Here is a 7,143-nt window from a genome sequence, read left to right on the forward strand (position 1 = left end):
AACTTCAGAGCTGCAGCAGACTCACAGGAATTCCCTGTGGCTTGGGCTACTTCTCCAGGCGGCCTATTTGCATTTTAACTGTAATCTCCTGAGGACAAAATGCCTTAAGCAGAAAAAAGGCACTCTTCCTTCCTAAAACCCCACCACAGAAGTGAGTAATGGTGCCTCCAATTGCCTGAGGAAGGAGGGACCAGGGCTTCAGGGTCACACTGTACTGTTCTCCTTTTAAAACTGCTGCTCAGCCCTTAATAAGCCAGAGTAACATGGGCTGTATCAGGACTTCTCTGAGATCCTTCTTCATGGAGGAAACTCTTCTGTATCACAAGGCTGTTGAGAATTTTCTTTAAAGGGTGTGTATTACGTAATGAGTGATCCAGGGATTTCTCTGGTGGTCCAGTGGTTAAGTCTTCAACTTCCAAAGCAGGAGTGTGGATTCAATCCCTGGTTGGGGAGTTAAGGTCCCACATGCCTCGAAGACAAAAAGCCAAAAAAAAGTGTATATATATATATATATATAATATATATATTATATATAAATATATATAATATATATTTTAAAAGCAATATTGTAACAACTTCAACGAAAACTTAATTTTTTAAAAAGAGATGATTGATCATTCATTTTTCGTTCTCCTTCCAACCTGAAAAAAGTGAAAGCTAGTTGCATAGTCGTGTCTGACTCTGCCATCTAATGGACAATAGCCCGCCAGGCTCCTCTGTCCATGGAATTCTCCAGGCAAGAATTCTTCAGGCAAGACTGGGTTGCCATTCCCTTCTCCAGTCAGCTACTAAGTTCAGTTCAGTTCAGTTGCTCAGTCGTGTCTGACTCTTTGCGACCCCATGAATTGCATCACGAGAGGCCTCCTTGTCCATCACCAACTTCCAGAGTTCACTCAGACTCACGTCCATCCAGTCGGTGATGCCATCCAACCATCTCATCCTCAGTTGTCCCCTTCTCCTCCTGCCCCCAATCCTTCCCAGCATCAGCGTCTTTTCCAATGAGTCAACTCTTCGCATGAGGTGGCCAAAGTACTGGAGTTTCAGCTTCAGCATTATTCCTTCCAAAGAACACCCAGGACTGATCTCCTTTAGAATGGACTAGTTGGATCTCCTTGCAGTCCAAGGGACTCTCAAGAGTCTTCTCCAACACCACAGTTCAAAAGCATCAATTCTTCGGCACTCAGCTTTCTTCACAGTCCAACTCTCACATCCATACATGACCACTGGAAAAACCATAGCCTTGACTAGACAGACCTTTGTTGGCAAAGTAATGTCTTTGCTTTTCAATATGCTATCTAGGTTGGTCATACCCCTCCTTCCAAGGAGTAAGCGCCTTTTAATTTCATGACTACAGTGATTTTGGAGCCCAAAAAAATAAAATCTGACACTGTTTCCACTGTTTCCCCATCTATTTGCCATGAAGTGATGGGACCAGATGCCATGATCTTCGTTTTCTGAATGTTGAGCTATAAGCCAACTTTTTCACTCTCCACTTTCACTTTCATTAAGAGGCTTTTTAGTTCCTCTTCACTTTCTGCCATAAGGGTGGTGTCATCTGCATATCTGAGGTTATTGATATTTCTCCCGGCAATCTTGATTCCAGCTTGTGCTTCTTCCAGCCCAGCGTTTCTCATGATGTACTCTGCATATCAGTTAAATAAGCAGGATGACAATATACAGCCTCGACGTACTCCTTTTCCTATTTGGAACCAGTCTGTTGTTCCATGTCCAAGTTCTAACTGTTGCTTCCTGACCTGCATATAGCTTTCTCAAGAGGCAGATCAGGTGGTCTGGTATTCCCATCTCTTTCAGAATTTTCCACAGTTTACTGTGATCCACACAGTCAAAAGCTTTGGCATAGTCAAGAAAGCAGAAATAGATGTTTTTCTGGAACTCTCTTGCTTTTTCGATGATCCAGTGGATGTTGGCAATTTGATCTCTGGTTCCTCTGCCTTTTCTAAAACCAGCTTGAATATCTGGAAGTTCACAGTTCACGTTTTGCTGAAGCCTGGCCTGGAGAATTTTGAGCATTACTTTACTAGCGTGTGAGATGAGTACAATTGTGCAGTAGTTTGAGCATTCTTTGGCATTGCCTTTCTTTGGGATTGGAATGAAAACTGACCTTTTCCAGGCCTGTGGCCACCGCTGAGTTTTCCAGATTTGCTGGCAAATTGAGTGCAGCACTTTCACAGCATCATCTTTCAGGATCTGAAATAGCTGAACTGGAATTCCATCACCTCCACTAGCTTTGTTCGTAGTGATGCTTTCTAAGGCCCACTTGACTTCACATTCCAGGATGTCTGGCTCCAGGTCAGCGATCACACCATCATGATTATCTTGGTCGTGAAGATCTTTTTTGTACAGTTCTTCTGTGTATTCTTGCCACCTCTTCTTAATATCTTCTGTTTCTGTTAGGTCCATATGATTTCTGTCCTTTATCAAGCCCATCTTTGCATGAAATGTTCCTTTGGTATCTCTAATATTCTTGAAGAGATCTCAAGTCTTTCCCATTCTGTTGTTTTCCTCTATTTCTTTGCATTGATCGCTGAGGAAGGCTTTCTTATCTCTTCTTGCTGTTCTTTGGAACCCTGCATTCAGATGCTTATATCTTTCCTTTTCTCCTTTGCTTTTTGCTTCTCTTCTTTTCACAGCTAATTGTAAGGCCTCCCCAGACAGCCATTTTGCTTTTCTGCATTTCTTTTCCATGGGGATGGTCTTGATCCCTGTCTCCTGTACAATGTCATGAACCTCAGTCCATAGTTCATCAGGCACTCTATCTCTCAGATATAGTCCCTTAAATCTATTTCTCACTTCCACTGTATAAACATAAGGGATTTGATTTAGGTCATACGTGAATGGTCTAGTGGTTTTCCCTACTTTTTTCGATTTAAGTCTGAATTTGGCAATAAGGAGTTCATGATCTGAGCTACGGTCAGCTCCCGGTCTTGTTTTCGCTGACTGTATAGAGCTTCTCCATCTTTGGCTGCAAAGAATATAATCAATCTGATTTCAGTGTTGACCATCTGGTGATGTCCATGTGTAGAGTCTTCTCTTGTGTTGTTGGAAGAGGGTGTTTGCTATGACCAGTGCATTCTCTTGGCCAAACTCTATTAGCCTTTGCCCTGCTTCAATCCGTATTCCAATGCCAAATTTGCCTGTTACTCTAGGTCTTTCTTGACTTCCTACTTTTGCATTCCAGTCCCCTGTAATGAAAAGGACATCTTTTTTGGGTGTTAGTTCTAAAAGGTCTTGTAGGTCTTCATAGAACTGTTCAACTTCAGCTTCTTCAGCGTTACTGGTTGGGGCACAGACTTGGATTACTGTGATACTGAATGGTTTGCCTTGAAAACGAATAGAGATCGTTCTGTCGTTTTTGAGATTGCATCCAAGTACTGCATTTCAGACTCTTTTGTTGACCATGATGGCCACTCCATTTCTTCTAAGGGATTCCTGCCTGCAGTAGATATAATGGTCATCTGAGTTAAATTCACCCATTCCAGTCCATTTTAGTTCACTGATTCCTAGAACGTTGATGTTCACTCTTGCCGTCTTCTGTTTGACCACTTCCAATTTGCCTTGATTCATGGACCTAACATTCCAGGTTCCTATGCAATACTGCTCTTCATAGCATCAGATCTTGCTTCTATCACCAGTCACATCCACAACTGGATGTTGTTTTTGCTTTGGCTCCATCCTTTCTGGAGTTATTTCTCCACTGATCTCCAGTAGCATATTGGGTGCCTACCAACCTGGGGAGTTCCTCTTTCAGTATCCTTTCATTTTGCCTTTTCATACTGTTCATGGGGTTCTCAAGGCAAGAATACTGAAGTGGTTTGCCATTCCCTTCTCCAGTGGACCACGTTCTGTCAGACCTCTCCACCATGACCTGCCCATTGTGGGTGGCCCCACAAGGCATGGCTTAGTTTCATTAAGTTAGACAAGGCTGTGGTCCGTGTGATCAGATTGGCTAGTTTTCTGTGATTATGATTTCAGTGTGTCTGCCCTCCGATGCCCTCTTGCAACACCTACGGTCTTACTTGGGTTTCTCTTACCTTGGACGTGGGGTATCTCTTCACGGCTGCTCCAGCAAAGTGCCACCACTGCTCCTTACCTTGGATGAGGTCACCCCTCCTGACCTCGAATGTGGAGTAGCTCCTCTTGGCCCTCCTGCGCCTGCGCAGCCGCCGCTCCTTGGACGTGGGGTTGCTCCTCTCAGCCGCTGCCCCTGACCTCAGATGTGGGATAGCTCCTCTCGGCTGCTCCTGCGCCGTCGCACCCTCGTGCTCTTGGTAGCTGCCCCGACCTGTTTGATGAACTTAAAGAGCAGTAAAGAAAGAAGCTTGTAATAATTTCTGTGACCCCCTTGGTTTTCAGAAATTCATGTTATTTTATGCCTTGAGTAAAATTCTCAATTCTTGAAGTGATTAAAAGCATTTTTACTTCCTTGGTGTTCTCACCATGAAGTACCAGCCAGTACAGAGATTAGAAAGGTTTCTAGAGGGTGAAATTGTCTTTCATCAGAGAAGCAAAGTAATGTCCAGGATCTCTGACTTCAGACAGAACTGTATTTGAATCTCCAGTGGGCTATGCACTAGTGGAGAACTGTGGACAAGACACTTCACTAAGCCTTAGTGTTCTCATCTGAGAAATGAGAGTATTAATGGGAGCAGCTTCATAAGGTTGCTTTGAGGATGATATAGCTATGGTTTTTCCAGTGGTCATGTATGAATGTGAGAGTTGGACTGTGAAGAAGGCTGAGCACTGAAGAATTGATGCTTTTGAACTGTGGTGTTGGAGAAGACTCTTGAGAGTCCCTTGGACTGCAAGGAGATCCAACCAGTCCATTCTGAAGGAGATCAGCCCTGGGATTTCTTTGGAAGGAATGATGCTAAAGCTGAACTCCAGTACTTTGGCCACCTCATGTGAAGAGTTGACTCATTGGAAAAGACTCTGATGCTGGGAGGGATTGGGGGCAAGAGGAGAAGGGGGCAGGAGGAAAAGGGGACGACAGAGGATGAGATGGCTGGATGGCATCACTGACTCGATGGACGTGGGTCTGAGTGAACTCCGGGAGTTGGTGATGGACAGGGAGGCCTGGCGTGCTGCAGTTCATGGGGTTGCAAAGAGTTGGACACGACTGAGTGACTGAACTGACTGAACTGATGCTGCTATGTGCTCAGGATGGTGAGGGAACAACACACTAACTCCTTGTCCTCATGGAGTTTAACAGCCAGTGAGATCAAAGAGAAAAGTAAAATAAATTCTGAGGTGTATTTCTCTATGAAGCACTCTTGGCTCTCCCAGGAAGGGTTCAATTCTACTCTTGCAGTACTTGTTTATTTTTCTTTTGTTCTATTTCAAAAGGAATTTCTACCTCTTAATGAGAGAGAGATGCATCACCATCATGTGTGTGTCCTCCCTATTCATGCCTCCTCTTATGAGCACTTCTATGGAATTCAAGGAGGACTGATGTCATACGAATGTGACTTGGCAAAACACTGACTTGCAGTCTGGAGCCCGAGGCTGGAGCTTCTTCATCCCCACTGTTGTCGTTAAGTTCCTTGGAAACTCCACGCACTTGCGGGTGTACCAGCCATGGGTTCAGTTCAGTTCAGTCGCTCAGTCGTGTCCGACTCTTTGCGACCCCATGAACTGTAGCATGCCAGGCCTCCCTGTCCATCACCAATTCACGTAGCCTACCCAAACTCATGTCCATTGAGTCGGTGATGCCATCCAACCACCTCATCCTCCGTCATCCCCTTCTCCAACTGCCCTCAATCTTTCCCAGCATCAGGGTCTTTTCAAATGAGTCAGTTCTTTGCATCAGGTGGCCAAAGTATTAGAGTTTCAGCTTCAACTTCAGTCCTTCCAGTGAACACCCAGGACTGATCTCCTTGCAGTCTAAGGGACTCCCAAGAGTCTTCTCCAACACCACAGTTCAAAAGCATCAATTCTTCCGTGGTCAGCTTTCTTTACAGTCCAACTCTCACATCCATACACGAGTCTTTTTTCCTTCCCCTCTTATCCTTAACTGGAACTAAACAGGTGCGAGCACATGTGTCCACAAAGCTATCTGAAGGGCCCTGGAAGGCACAAGGACTGTGTCACAGCTTATGGCCAGGCATCTGCAAGACGCAGCAGCCAGTCAAGGCCTCTTGGATTTCGTCAGACCTATAGCTCTCTTACTAAAGGAGCACCAGGATAAAATGTCAGACTTTCCCCAAGTCCCTTGAACAAAACTGAGATGATACCAACCTTGCAAGGTTGTCATCCGCATTAGAAACATCCGTGGATTCACGGAGCAGGATGGGACTTAACCCCTACCCCCAAACATCTCCATCAGCTTCTGCAGGCACTCCCACCCTGAAGTAAACTCCAGATATAACATTGTGCTTGCTATGTACGTCCTCTTCAGGACAGGCCACCTGGCACCCCTTTTTCGAAATGGATTTTTGCCTGTCACGCCTTTATAGAAATTCTTATGCAGCTCTTGAAATTAGTACTCCGTGGTAATAACTCAGGCTTCCCTGGAAGCTCAGCTGGTAAAGAATCCGTCTGCAATGCAGGAGACCCCGGCTGGATTCCCGAGTAAGATACCCTGGAGAAGGGATATGCTACCCACTCCAGTATTCTTGGGCTTCCCTGGTGGCTCAGGCGGTAAATAAGAATCCACTTGTAATGTGAGACACCTGGGTTCGATCCCTGGGTTGGAAAGATCCCCTGGAGGAGGGAACCAGCTACCCACTCCAGTACTCTTGCCTGGAGAATTCCATGGACAGAGGACTACTTAAAAAAAAAAAAAAATTCTCACATATCTGATAGCGACATTCTATTAAAGCTAACAGCCTTTTAAGGCTCTTCTGGGAAGTCTGCTGGTTCGATGCCCCCATCTCTGGCAGTGGTTTCTAGATCAATGAAATAAGGAAAAACTATCCTCTTTCCACAAGTAGGGATCGAGGCTTTGATACACTGCGTCCCGTCCAGGGCCGCCCCGGGGAATTTCGCCAGGCGGGGTGAGGCCCCGAGGGCCGCCTGCAGCCCCCTTCTTCTCTGCAAGGGTCCCAGTGCGCCGAGGTTAGGCAGGAGGAACTCAGAAACCCTGCTCCCGGGCCCTGCGATGAGCCGGTGCCTGGAGGTGTGCCG

The sequence above is a fragment of the Bos indicus genome, chromosome 8 (assembly GCF_029378745.1).
Source record: "Bos indicus isolate NIAB-ARS_2022 breed Sahiwal x Tharparkar chromosome 8, NIAB-ARS_B.indTharparkar_mat_pri_1.0, whole genome shotgun sequence".
Classification (NCBI taxonomy): domain Eukaryota; kingdom Metazoa; phylum Chordata; class Mammalia; order Artiodactyla; family Bovidae; genus Bos; species Bos indicus.